General features: G+C 42.2%; 3 long non-coding RNA genes across 4 annotated transcripts in view; 2 read left to right on the top strand and 1 right to left on the bottom strand.

The window, feature by feature from the left end:
- The window catches only part of LOC134093665 (uncharacterized), a 59,812-nt gene that overhangs the window by 23,980 nt on the left and 20,558 nt on the right, over positions 1 to 15,274 (bottom strand). The gene's annotated exons all lie outside the window — the stretch shown is intronic.
- Positions 576 to 2,009, top strand: LOC134094663 (uncharacterized). Its single transcript, XR_009940467.1, has 3 exons — positions 576 to 667; positions 1,282 to 1,581; positions 1,932 to 2,009. It is a non-coding gene; the product is annotated as an uncharacterized LOC134094663 (long non-coding RNA).
- Positions 3,598 to 4,738, top strand: LOC134094664 (uncharacterized). Its single transcript, XR_009940468.1, has 2 exons — positions 3,598 to 3,779; positions 4,497 to 4,738. It is a non-coding gene; the product is annotated as an uncharacterized LOC134094664 (long non-coding RNA).

Genomic DNA, 15,274 nt, shown 5'->3' with positions numbered 1-15,274 from the left:
TCAATAAAATCCCACTTAAAGGCCCCCACTCAGATCACTCTGACGAATGGCTCTGATGAAGATTACCTGCGTGGCGAGCCTGAAAGGATCTTTAGGGAGGCTGTGTGTGTAACATTTAGGAGCTCTTCAATGGGACCAGTCAGTACCCTTTTCCTCCGTATGTTTTATCACTTCTTCTGACAAAGAGAGTGCCGAAGGGGGAAAACACCTCTTTGCCACCATGGCGCAATCTATCATTGCAGACAGGGATGTAAAACTTGCTGATGCTATCGGAGTGGGCAGATGTACACACAGCGTGTCATTGTCTCCCGCATACCTTAACGTCATGTGCCTGTGACTAAGAGAGAGAAACCAGTGTGAGCCACACAACCTTTCCTTTAAGGCACGCATATGTGGAGGCGCTGGTTTCTATGGAGATGCATTTTCTGAATGTAGTCAGGTTGATCAGTGCCCATGCTCTTGTTTATTCTCCCTCCAACTCTTTCTCTCTCCTCCCTCCCTCCCTCCCTCCCTCTCTCTTTCTCCAGTTCTTCGATTTCCCTCGGTCTCCTTCTCCCCATCTCCTGTCCACATAACTATGTTTAGCCTCTTTCCGCAGCTCCCCCCTGCCAGAGATTAATTAAATTGTTTTTTTGGCGTCTCCATACACTGTGTGAAGAAATGGGAGGTATGTGACTGTTTACACTTCATTTCTCCAGTTGGCAACTCAAATGAGTCTCTGTTTTACTTTTTGCCTGTACAGTCCTTGGTAGGGAAATGCTAGACATCACAGCCTCTTAGCTATGAAAATCTCCCTAAAAACAAATAAATCACAGACCACTGTCTTGCTATCACATTGTTAATTCTCTTTGCCATTGTTGTGTTAGCGGTTGTGGGCTATGTTTTATGGTCTGTGAATGCAATGGGTGAAGGTGGGTGTGTGACTAGGATTGTGGAGAGGTGTTGGCTTTTTTTCTGTTGGGTATGCTGTCTGGGAAGAGAACAAGAGACAAAGCTTCATTCTTTCAATAAACTAATAAATTATTTGAAAAGTTCTTTTGATGGGAAGAGAAACCACAGACTGTTTAAAGGAAGTGGCTCCAAAGCTCGGTTGCCAGGAAAAAAACCTAGAATGTTTTAACACTGGTGCATTCTTCTGATCTAACCGTTCGGTTAGACAGCATTTGATATTTTGTTTCTGCGTCATTGCTTGTGATGTGGCATGAACTTGAAAGATTCATTGAGATTTACCCCCATCAGATTTGACACTCAAACAAAACGGTTGTCTTTCACTGTCTGCAGGGTGGGTCTTGGCATGAACTGTGTGTCCTGACCCTGCAACTCATCTTCCCCCGGGGTCACGAGATGAGTGCTTGGCACGGGTGAAGGAGCTGCCAGACAGGAACCCTCATTTTCACTGGAGATAAGCACCGTGGCTTGCTCTGCTGAGGTGTGCTGGCATGTCTGCCCTGCTTTCTGGGAAGCCCATCGTGATTAAGGGATAGATACCTCCGCAAAAAAAAGAGTGGGGGGAGGAAGAGGAGGATAAAGTCTGAACAGGAATAGAAAAGTCTTTCACAACGACTCTTATATGCCAAAGAGGTGAGCCACTGGCAAAGTCCCATGGTGAAGTGTTTCAGCTATTATTTTCCAATTAATAACTAGTGTTTATTTATCTTCAGTCTTCCCATGACCAACACAAGAAAGCATAAGGGTAGAGACAGAAGTCAGACATAAAAACACTTTCACATATAAAGAAGAAGGAGATACAGTACACACACACACACACACACACACACACACACACACACCCTTCTTTGTAGACTTCATACACAGAGTGGGAGCTGTCAACGGAGGCAGGAATGCATATTTATTGGCGTGGCGTGCCCATGCCAGCAGTAGAAATGAGCTGTTAACGATGTCAGGTGAGAATTACACAGCTTTGTCATCAGTCTGATTACAGGCCTGAGGGGTCCCTCACGAGTGCATCCATCACCCCCCTCTCACTGCAGATATATCACCGGAGCAGGTAGGCAGGGAGGAGATGTGTGTGTGTGTGCGTGCGTGTGTGTGTGCGTGTGTGTGTGTGTGTGTGTGTGTGTATGTGTGCGTGTGTGTACAGTATGTGTGCTTTAACAAGGCCTTGCATCGTGGGTAATCACAGCACTCGGTGCTCCCATGAACATTTGGTTCACTTTCTCTTCATTATGAAAACAGATAAGACCACCATCACATGCCTTATATCTAGTGGAGCGAGAGTACTGATGTATCTTGAAGCACTCACCAGAGATTTATAATTTAGACACTGAAACTGCTGTTTCTATCTTTTGAATAGATGAATTGGAGTGCTAATAGCCATTGGAAAGTTATATGAAAGTAGGCAAGTACATGAACACATTTTGGGTAACTTTAAAGAACTCCATATTGAGCAATGCACTATTATATCTACTAAAGCTATTACATTAATGTTGACAAGATAAATAAATCACAAGATATTGGCCACCCACAATCAAAAAATCAGCAAACATCCCATGGACATTGTTAAAGTTTCTATACAAATAGACCTGCTATTTGAAAATGTCTGCAATTACCAGCCAGGAACATGATCTGACTGAGGCTAGAGAGGAAGCTGAGGATACACAGAGCTTCAGATGGAGGAAAGGAACCGGACTGGGGGTGGGGGATCTAATTAGAAAGGGGATGAAGTATGTCAGGAAGTGTGCAGAGAGTTTATTATGTTTACTGCGTCAGAGCACACAAGACATAATCAGCACTGCAGCCATACGCCGTCTTCTGACACAGCTATACTAGGTCACGTTGCAATTAAGCAATGATTTATTTCTCAGGTCAAATTACAGCGATATAATGTCATATTTATGTTGCACGTGGAATTCCCTGCGCATATTTCACTTTTGCTCCCGAACACATAAAGAGGAACTTCCTATTCTCTTGGTGGGTCGCTTAGAACAATTTCCATACACTTTTGCACGATAATAATAATCGGTGACCTCAAGAAATGACGTGAAAAATAGCCGGATTTCTCCTTTAACTATAGAATTATTGTAATTAGGGTTTTATAGAAATGTATCAGTAACATTGTGGTGCTCTAGGTAAGCAGTATGTAATAGGTAAGCAGTACTGTATGCATACAGAATAATCGTGTACACTTTTATATATTGGTATGCATATGCTTCAGTATGGATGCTTTATGTGTCCTGTTCCTTCAGGCCATTCCCATGGTGTGCAGAAGATCCAAGCAGAGCCAAGCAAAGATTTCGGAGCTTTTATCCTACAACTGACCTGCAATTTACAGCGTACCCATGGGTGAAAAAGTTAAGTGGGTATGAAAGAGACAAACTCTGCTGTACAATGCATCTTCCATCACGCAGTCGCAGTATGATGTACTACGTTTTACACCTATTTTATACCATATGACATGATTATTTATGCACTGTGCATCTGTTTGCAATGTTCTGTTTGTACAAACATGTTTATCTGTGATTTATGTGTTTGTATGTTTGGCATAAGTAGAATTGTTTATGCACAGTATAACTCATCCCCCGACTGCAGAGGTTATTGCTAATAATATTTTCCTCCTGCTACATTTCCTCAGCTGAAATGGGAAGACATATGTCTTTTGATGGGTAAGGGCCCCAAAGGCTTCACCGCCGTGGAGGAAAGCCGAACTGGGGCTCCCAGGAATGAGCTGCGAGAGGGAGACCTGTTCCTGAGAGAGATGAATGGAAAACTGTACCACGCCGGAATTTACTGTGGGAACAACGAAGTCATTGACTTCACAGGTAGTAGACACGAAAAGTATGCGTCTACATATCATACGAGGGCCTCCTGATAATAAGTCTTGAGTTAGTGTTCATTCTGCACGTGCGGTGCACAGGGATTCAAACACACTTTAGTGAACGGAGAAAAGTATCTGGTGAAGTGTGTCTTTTTAAATGAAGAATGGCAGGTCCTGCAAAAGGGAAGGCCGAAAAAGGGCCACTCTGAAGTTAAAAGCTCTTCAGAGGATATTGGCTTCCCTAGAGCACAGGACGTATATTTACGTATGCGCTTACTTATTTAGCAGACACTTTTATCTGATGTGAATTACAGTAGGCCTATAAGTAAGGTATAGATTTCATCTAATGTGTGCGCCTTGCAAATTGAACCCGTGATGACCTGGTTAAGAGATGTCTTCAATGCAACTCATTTTCATTGTATAGTGTACACATTTAGGCATGTGTGCCACAGTTAATGCCAATTAAATTACAGCCTTCACTTCCATCATCCTGAAGCACCAAAATGATTGGCTGGAGCCACTTTGCTTCCTGTTTGAAGAAGTGTATTGGATGATGGATCATGAACTATGCCTTTAAATGTCAATCGTATTAAAAAAATGAGTGGCTTTGTTTCACATCAAAGTAACATTGATGAAAACAACCCCCAAAACAGAACAGAAGGTCAACACAGTGTGACATTATTTTGAAGACGTGTAATGTGCATGATTTCTTTTCTTTTAGTTGCACAAGAGAAGAAATTTGCGCAAACCATCTCATCAAGTAAACTGTCCTGTGGTGACGTGTGCAAAAGACACATCAAGCATTTTGTAAACAGGAGGCCCTACAAAATCTTCAGGAAAGACGGAGGCATTCCAGAGGACTTCAAACGACGAATTTGCGACGCAATGAGCCTTGAGAAACCCTACAATGTCCTCACATTCAACTGCCTGCATTTTGCCTTATGGCTTCTGGAGGATGATGGTGAGATTCTGCTTTTTTCGTTCATGTTTATGTTTAACATCTTCATCGGCGAACTGAATTGGCAAATATTACTTCCAATTCTACAGGTTAAAACAAAATCGACCCTACAGTCTAATAATGTGAGTAACAAAGTTCATAGTTCTGTGTACAACTCAAACAGTACCAAATAGTTAATCACTGTCAATGATACACCATTCTTAAAAGATATTGTCTTTTATTTCAACTGCCTCGGTGCAGGCTATATGTTAAAGGATTTCCACATGAACCAGGAATGTGAAGAATATCCATCTGAACTTTATGGATGGAGGACCTACACCTAACTTCACTGCCTATACATGATTCTCGGTTTGAGAAAAGTCCACCTGACATGGAATCTCTTGGACATGATGTCAATGATTATCAACTTGAAGTGGACCAGAGGCGCAGCTGGTGGGCAAACGTGTGGCCACATGCAGCCTGATGTGCTGATTAATCTGGCCAGTTAAAGTAGGCCTATACAGACTGGTATTCATTTCTCTATGTTTTCTCTATGGTTTGTCCATCAACAAAGCATACCTCAGAGCCCAGCTCACAGATGAATGCTTGAGCTCTGTCTTACAAATTACCACAACTAAGATGACACCAAACTGATGTACTGGTAAAAAAGGCTGCCCAGCATCACTGTTCCCATTAAAATGTAATCAAACATGTAAAGGTACTGTATGTAAGAACGGCCACTAGTGTTTAAAATGGGTATTGCAGTCCAAAATCAAAACATTTGAGTGCAGTTTCCCACCTTTCCCAACTCTTCCAGACTGGGTTGCCTAGGTTGAAGTCCACATGGATCATGCTAAACACAAGGGTCATACAAATAGTTTTGTCATGTTTTATTATTGCAATGACACAACGGTTTGTAAATGTATCTATTATACATGAAATGTAGGCTACACTGCTGTGGGCAACCTATTTGTCCTCCTCTGCTTGGAGATCTCCTTCATCCTAGGTTACCAACAGTTCAGGTGCATTCTCAGTTATCAGTTCTAAAATATGCACTGAATTTCGTTTTCTTTCCTTTTGTCTGCTGAAATAAACAATTTAAGCTTGGTTACACAGTCTACAGTCTGAGATGTTGAGCATGATCAAGATCAATAGAACTGGTCATCACGCAGCCACTGTGGCAGCAGCACATTTCCATTTCTGATGTAAAATACATATTTGCATTAAACTGTTCTCACGTCGCATTGATTTACTTATATGAAGTAGCATTAATCAATATGGGGGGTGGGGGTGTTGAGGCAGGGATATCAAGACATTTCCAGAGCTGATAATATAGTTCTATACCTCCGATATAGGCTAATTTGCACCAGCAAGACTCTGAGTTTAAAGGCCAAATGTCAGGTTAACAACATTTCTAATTAGTTAATGTGTAGATAAATCAGTGGAGATATACAAACTTTACAGAGGTACTAGCAAGTACATAAACATAAACTGTTCATATTTGACACAGAATGTGTACATTTATGTACAGCAAAGGTAGGCCTTAATACGCTGTTTCCTGACTGCCGCTGTGGCTGATTATCATGTAAAGCTTAGGCAAAGTAGGAAGGTTGCTGGTTCGAGCCAGACTCCTCCCCCTGTCGAAGTGAGCAAGACACCTAATCCCAGTGCTCCCTGCCGTGCATGGCAGCCTCTGCCATGTGAATGGGTGACTGTGAGGCATGATATGTAAAGCGCTTTGGGTGCTCGCAGAAGTTGATAAAAGCGCTATATAAATGCGGTTAATTTACAGACATTAATGTTATTTAAATGTTGTGATAGTATTTCCGTTAAGTGCACAGAGTTAGTGTTGGATATGAGATTACACTATTCTGTATACATAGGGTGCAATGAGGTGTACTCATTAAAGTATACCAGTCGAGACACAGTGATAGCACTTTCTTGGCACAAATCTCTTTTATGATGTCTTCACTCATTTGTGTTTTGAATGCTGGCTGTATTGTCATTGAAATGGCTGTAAATGTTGTCGTAGTACATTCAGAGTAATAACTTGACAAATACAGTATGTATATATTCACAACTAACATTAATAATAAAAAAAATAAAATAAAAAGACATTTGTCTTTTAAATAGGCTAATGTGCACAATTGATGTTATGAACTAGTTTGGATTTTTTTTGCTTGCCCTCACAGCTGCAGCCAGCTATGCTTGCCTGATCTGGCAACCTGGCAGTCGAAAGCTTGATTGGTAAATTGGTGGAGGGTGGCACACAAACTCTAAATATGAAGACGAGTATTTGCAAATTAAAGCTTAAATGGTGAAACCCTGGCTGTACCATTGTTTTTAGTGAAGCCGGTATTTGAAAGTGTATTTGACAAGTATTTGAACATGATTTTTTTTACAATAGTGTCTTATAATACCTTTAATAATAGTGAGTTTGTTTCTTTTATTTTTTTAAGAAATAGATTTCACATATAATTTAAGCTAATGTATTTTTCACCTCCTCTACAGTACTAGTGGGCCGGCCTGTCTGTCAAAAAAAATGTGCCCATCCCTACCAGAGCATCTCCCCCTTTTCAATTTTACTATCAGAAATGCCTGATACGTGTGATGCATGCATTTTGCATGTTCTATGCATTTTAATTTGCATGCATGAGCCTGCAAATGAGCGAGCCTATATTGAACTTCAAGTAATTTGTGCTGTGGTGTTGATAATGCTAACCTTTAGTGAACACCAAGCTGTCATTCTGTGCTGCAACAATCTTGGATTATTCTGATTCAAGTACAAATAAAATTACTTTAATTTTGTCCTGTTGACTTGATTAACATTATGGACTGTGATGTGAAATAAATCATACATTGTTTTACATGTTCCAAATTTAAAGCACTTTGAGCTGCATTCTGTGTATGACAGGTGCTAAACAAATAAAGCTTATTATTATTATTATTATTATTATGATTAGTGTAAAGCAGACATGGGCAAACTATGGGCCACCGTATACGGCCCGTTGAACGTTTTAATCCGGCCCGCAGAACTTGTCCAAATTATTAGAAAAAAAAAATATATATTTTTTTTTTTACAAAAAACTCTTATCAATGTTAAAGGGATACGCCACCCAAAAATGAAATTAAGCCAATCTCGGTCACCCCCAGAGTTAGAACAGTGAAAAAAAACCCGGTTAAAATTTAGAACTTTGTGCCTAATTAGCGGTGCTTCGCCCTGTGATGAGGCCGAATATAGATCCAAGTAAATGTTTGCCGAGGTAATAGCCTTGTTCGATTTGTACTCGTTCTGAACACACGTCTCCCAAAATATATTTAGAGAAAAAAATAGATGTCTCGGTCACTTATTTTGGAGGACGTGCTAACTGACCCCCTTCATTTACAGCAACTGTGCTAAGCTACAGCTAAAAACGCTGCTCCCAAAGCAGGACAAAGCCCGGACGGATTTGAATCAGGTTTTTTTCACTGTTCCAACTCTGGGGGTGACTCTGCCTTAATTTCATTTTTGGGTGGCGTACTTTTTTCTCTACTGTGTTTATTCTGAATCAAATGAAATTAATGCATTTGAAAAAAAAAAAAAAAAGAACTGTACAATGAGCCTTGCTGTCTACTCATGATATATTACATGTTTGTTGGCCAAATCCTCTCACGTAATGGCTTTTACATGTAATTTATATTATTTCACACAAACACTCCATCCATCTGTTCCTGGCCCGGCCCCCCTGTCAAATCTTAGAACCCAATGTGGCCCTCCTGGGAAAAAGTTTGCCCACCCCTGGTCTAAAGAGACAAGGGGAAGGTGTTGGCATGCTAAATGTGGATGCATGGTACATGTTTGAAATGACCAACTACCCTGCAAATAAGGAACTTGTTCCATGTTACTTTAGCCAATTTCCCTATAGGTAAACATCACCGCACCACATCAGAGAGCAGAACTGCAACAACGTCCTCCCTTTTTTCCATGGCTCACACAGATGTCGGGGTATGAATGTGACACATAAAAATTCATATCTCTGCTGTTTCTCTAAGTTATCTGTGTAGGTTAGTGCAGTAGATTGTGCAGTAATTTTGAGTATATAGCAGATATGGTGCTAAATGTATCACAATATTTTGCCTCTACTTAAGCGGACTTGGGACGACATATGCCTTCTGCATGGTTGCCATAACAAATCATTTGCCGAACTGGAGGAAAATACAACTGGACTTCCCAGGACTAAACTGAGGGCTGGAGACCTTTTTTTGAGGAACATGTCTTCCACTCCACTCTACCATGCTGGAGTATACTGTGGAGAGGGGGAAATCATTGAATTCACAGGTAACACATTAGAATAATACTTTTTCACATATCACGACTGCTTGAAGACTCAGATATTCTCATCACTTTGATCTTTTCACTGATCTTGCAGTATATTATGCACACAAAAAAAATATACATATTCAACATGGAATCCTATTTTCTGTGGGAATCTTTAATGTTTCTGTACTTTTCTAGTCCCTCAAGGCACAACTGTTTGGCCATATTCATCATATATCTCAACTGAGTTTGGTGATGTGTGCAAAAGACACATAAAACATTTCTTAAGAGAGAGGCCCTACAAAATCTTTCGACAATGTGGAGGAATACCGCAGAACTTTAAAGATAAGGTCCGTCAAGCGATGGCCTTTCAGCAAACTTATGATCTGTTCCATTTCAACTGTTTGCATTTTGCATTGAAACTTCTGAGAGAAGGTGGTAAGAAATGACATGTTCACATGCAGTCCATTTTTTATATAAACATGCTAGTTCAAATGGCTCCGTATTTATAGAAAAAGCATTTTTGCTTTAGACATAATTCATATCCCTTCTAGTAAAATAAGTGCATAAAAATGGAAAATATGTTCATTTTTAACAGATGAATTTGATGGTGTTGAAAAGGAGGGAGGTAAGTAATAAACTTGAAAGTATACACATAATGATGAAACAATTAAGCAATAGTTATTCTTTATTATGAGTGTCTGCGAATAGAAATGTCCCTAATCTTTTCATTTTCAGGTAGGATTGATGATGACACTGAAGGGCTTTTGGTTAAGTAGACCCGAGTAAGCACAGACGTGGTAGAGCAATGTGGCAACGCCGTCTGACAATTGGTCAGCTCAGGTTTGATTCTCAAACCCACCAAAGTCGCTTTGGATAAAAGCATCAGCTAAATATCATTCACTTTTTTTTTTTTTTTTTTTTTTTTAAATGAGCATTCAACTGAAGCGTTTACCTTGTCTGATCTGTTGTCATATAGTCCCATAATGTCCTTTCCCTAAGCATTGCCAGAGCAAAATAATATTTCATGTCAGTAGCCAGGATGGAACCGCTATCAAAAGCTGTTGTGGTGACAGCTCTGCTCTCAGACTTGCAGTGGATTATTGCAGTTGTTTGCAAGTTTATTTTGAATCTGAAATTCCCCTATCTTCTCAAAGATCTTTGTTACAAAAGGTAGGTTGGTATTTGAAGCTGAACATTAATGACAATATGGTAATACATCTGCCCTGGCAAGGATGAACACCTTCAACCTCTCAATAGATGGCTACACCTTACCTCGCTCCTCTCAGGTCAAGAACCTGGACAGTATGCTCTCTTTCAAAGCAGACATCAACAGTGTTTCTTGTTGAAGTGCCTTTCTCCACCTGTTGAACATCCCGCATTGACTATTGCAATTCCATCCTGTCTGGCATTCCAAATAAGCTACTTTACCAGCTCCAATTAATCCAAAATGCTTCAGGCAAGGATCCTCACCCAATCCAAATCTACAAGCCATACAACACCTGTGTTCATCCAGCTTCATTGGCTTCCTGTTCACAAGGCCCTCCTCACGCTCCCACCAACCTCACTGACCTCTTGGAGAACTACATCCCTGGCCGCTCACTATACTCCTCAGCAGGTCTACTACACCAAATATGAACCTCAACACCATGGGAGAAAGAGCGTTCTTTCACACTGCACCTAAGCTCTGGAATTCTCTTCCCAATCACATTTAAACGTTTAAAAATAGGGAGAAAATCATCTCCTTTGGCTCTTTCGGTTACTTATGATTGCATTAGTTAATATTTATGTTATTTTAATATTATATTAATTATATTTGTATATGTATATGAAGTGACCTTGGGTGTCATGAAAGGTGCTTTTAAATAAAATGCATTATTATTGTTATCATTATTACTATTATTATAAAAATTCCTCAGACTTAGGATCAATGGCCGATCAAAAAAACATGTCTTCACTAAGTTATTGCTTGAAAGGTGTCATCTAATGAGTATACATAATATTGATCTCATTATTTTTCAATCAGTCTCACACAGTACTTCACATGCTATGGATAGCATTAGGATAGGTATGGTCATGATAAGGAAAGCACTGACTTTAAGGTGGAGCATGAGCATCAGTGATCTCACTTCCTACGGTTAATTACATAAAGGTGCACCTGTCCTGACATCTGGGCTCACAAATAGTCTGCAGGTTCAGCGGGAGCAAAGGCCTGTTTCCCTCTTTTGTTATGCCACTTTGTGAGTTGGAAAATCATGGCATTCAATACTAATGCATTTATTTTGGACTAAGAGCTGCGAGAAAACCGATGCTTGGGCTGGCCATTGTACTAGTCCATTGAGAGAGCATTGGGCAGGGAGTATGAAGATGCTATGCTATGCTCTATATATAGGTATGTTGACAACTCTCTAATGCTCTTGCCAAGCTGTCATACAAACACGCACCCACTCATCATGGTTAGGACCAACTTTCAAATTGTGCACAACACGTATTGCAGGGCGTAGTTATGCTCTTTGATTCCCCCCCCCCCCCCCCCCGAAAACGGAGATCTCTTTTAGTTTGAATTCCCCCTTGACAAGAAAGAGCTTATGTTGTTTTCCCACATACTTTTTCAAATTATGCGTGTTCTTTTTTTATCTTATAAAGATCCTCTTATGAACTTCTCTTGTTATCACCTCAAAAAAATCTGTTTTTGACAGGTTTTCATGAATGAGTGACTTCCTCCCCGGTATTCCTCCATGGGGACACGCTGCCTTCCGCCTCTTCATGCTATCTCTGCTTGGACGCTTTTGACCCTGGCACTGGGTACCTTTCCTCCCCAAGTAAAATAAACACGACTCTCACAGCAGTCTGGCACTATCGCCCGTCCCATCAGCAGCACAGCGCTGGCTTTGGCTTCACCAAGTGGTCTGTCTGGCGAAAATGTTGTCCCTTACGATTCCCAGAAGTCCCCAGATGTTCCCAGCCCACCGCGACATTACGCTGTTTGGTCTTTATAAGCCGAAGGCATTAAAAGAACAGGCAATTCAGATGAATAACAAATGCTGCCATGATGTAAGCAGTTTTTACTGAAATGATGTTTCCAGAGCTGTGTCATTTATTTAATTCCTCATTAATGCTCAAAGAGAGGGACTTACATAATGGTCAAACAGCATCCATTCCACAGGCTGGTGTTGTAATGCACCGGTAAGAAGACACATGTGCGAGAATGGTCTTATGTAACCTGTAAGCCATGGGTCTGTTTATTTCTTGTTTGTGTGTTTACTATGGGAGGTTCATGTTCTCATCACAGCTGTTTGAAGTTAGTAAATACTTCATTCAGGTTTTCTCTGTGGTCGCCCACATCCTTAATTCCAGGATATCCACTCCCCAGGACCACTGGACATCTCCATGATTCCATGTAAGGAGTCAGCACAATAAAGTTTAGTTTATAAGGATGTATGTAAGCTTTGCATGAAATATCCCTAAACACAGGGACTTACATTCATGTAATTCTTATGCTGCCTGGGAGACACAGATGTGGCTTTATCATCATCTCTCTGTCATCTCTTTGCATTCCCCCACAGATGTCTCCCAAGTATCTCGCTGACGATGCAAATCAAGCTGCCCCAGCTAAGCTCCACTGAGCATGGACTGGCTGAGAGAAATGCATTACAACCCAAGCCTGAATTCGGGCCATCTGCATTTAAGATGAGCTGAAAAAAGAATTGGCAGTAATAAATTATTTCTTTGCTTGTGATCCTCTCTTTCTTTCTCTCTCTCCCCCTCTCCCTCTCTCTCTCTTCCCTTCTCATTGGCTGGGGCTCTCTCTGGTTCTCAACACATGTGACCCTTTCTTTCCACTGTCTTTCCTCTGTCTACTTCATTTCATCTTCATCCAGACTTGCCCGCTCTCTCCTCCTCCTCTGTGGTTTTGTCTGGTCGCTGGAGCAAATGGCTTCCGCCCCGCCTGGGGAATTGAAGTCCCCCATATGGACAAGAGATAGGGGGGCACAGAGAGAGAGAGAGAGAGAGAGAGAGAGAGAGAGAGAGAGAGAGAGAGAGAGAGAGAGAGAGGAGACGGTGGTGCGTTCCCTCTCTAACCAGGACCATCTGAAATCTGTCACTAGTGATGTCACCCACGGACTACCAACAGCTTCCTTTACGACCGTGTTGTGTATTGTATAAGTACACAGGCACATGATTCATAGGGGTTCCTGGTCTTCACGAGCGCCAGATGATGAAAGGGGAGCGTTGGTGCGGCTTGTTTGTTTTGGAAACCATTAGGTGATGTTTAATGTACCCTCCCTTAAGCTACTCACCACACCGGCTACTTTAGCTTTTGGGTTTCGAGGATTTTTTGTGGCCCCCTCTGGTTGGATGAAGTGACACACACACACACACACACACACACACACACACACACACACACACACACACACACACACACACAAACACACACGCACACACACACATCCATGCACACATCCATGCACAGAGTCCTTGTTCTTCAATGCACTGTAAATACCTCTGCCAGTGGGATAGGAGGTCCAGAGGAGTGCAGGGCAGCTGTCTGCCAGCTGTGGCGGAGGCGAGGACCGGAGTGGAGCGTGTGATGAAGAGGACGGGCGGGCTGCCTTTAGGACTACTAGTCTGCAGGCAGGATCCAGCGCCACGGCATGTATGGAATCTCTTTGTACACAAACACTTCATCTTCAGCCAATATTTTCTCTCCTTCCTCTGTCTTCTCTCTTTGGAGCATACACATACCTGTGTACACACACACACACACACAGACACAGACACAGACACACACACAATGTTGACTGTGTGCGCCTGACCATTTAAAGCTCTCTGAGCTATAGCCTTAATACCACAAAGCATTGATCTTGGCAGACTCATCACAAGACTGAATGGCTTTGAATTCCACGGGCTTGCACGTGCTGCACAGTCCACACTGCTGGTCTCCACGGTCCAGTGAAACGAGTGAGAGCTCCACTTCTCCAGGGCTCAGCCCAGGCTTGCGGGGGGACTCCTGCAGCCGCCATCTGTGCTCCACACATGTTCATCAAAATTCAAATCGGCAGTGCAGTGCCATTGTTCTATCAGTGCTGAAGTCCCGTGCCAAGTCTTTCAAACGAGGGGAGGCCAAGAGTGCCGTCCACCCCGACAAGGATGCTTTTGATTTATTGTTTTCTCGAACAAAACGAATGAGTCGGAGACGAAGAAATCGTCCGAAAAAGTGGCAGCCGCTGAGATGAAATGTCAGACGGGGGTCTCAAATGAATTGGCCGATTGTTGGTAATTACCAGATCTATACTCCCCCCGGAGCCCTGGCAATCTGGCACCTATTAGGCGTTCCGAAAAGAAAGCGTCTCAGAGCTACAGTGCTCCGGCAGAAAAAGCATACCTTTGGGATGAAATGGCTACCACTTCCACATGTTGCTTCTCCCTTGGCCTGACATGAGACAAAGGCGCTCTCTGTTGCATTCCAAACATCGGGCCTATATGGAAAACCGAGACGCATTTGAAAAGGATCCAGGTTTCCGTCCCGTCGTATAAAACTCACCATTGAGCAAAGATGTTATTTTTAGCTCCGGGCCCGAGAGCTCCGAGGTCAAGTACAAGAATGCCAGGGGTGGAGAGGCTGTGGATGGTGCTCGACCCTCTTGCCTCCTCGCCATCCTTCAGGGCCTTCCCCCGCGTCTGTGCCCTTGGAGGCGGTGAGTGTGATTACGGTTCTCACACCATATGAGAGTCCCGGGGGTCACACAGAGGACATGATCCCCTGTGACAAAATTACCATCACACTCAGTGCACCCCTGCGGGGAGCCGATCGGGCCCTTTAATTGGGATTAATTGGCCCAGTGTTTCAGTTTAATGAGCTGTGCCCCCGGGCTACTTACCAGTGGAATTCTCTGGACTCTGGTCAAGTCCATTCATTTTTCTGTGACGGAATCTATTCCACACTCACACTCACATGCTGCACTGAGGGTTGTTTGAGTATGTGAGATGGGGGGGCATCCCATCAGTGGGTGAAACTGGGTCAAGCATAATTGTTCCCTTTCAAAATGTGCTGTATTACAGAATACAGTTTATGGGAATGCAGAGGATATCCCTTTATAGGAGCTGTTGTGATACATTTTTGCATTGAACAGTTGTAAACAGACATTGCAATCCTGTCAAACAAAGGAAAACAAGGGTAACATAAAGTCTGCCAGTTCTGCCCCAAACTATATTCAGAAGTGTTTGAAACGCTCACGATCCCAAGGGGCATAACATCAAA

This window comes from Sardina pilchardus, chromosome 10, assembly GCF_963854185.1.
Source record: "Sardina pilchardus chromosome 10, fSarPil1.1, whole genome shotgun sequence".
NCBI classification, from domain to species: Eukaryota; Metazoa; Chordata; class Actinopteri; order Clupeiformes; family Clupeidae; genus Sardina; species Sardina pilchardus.
This window is presented reverse-complemented; position numbering and strand designations above follow the sequence as displayed.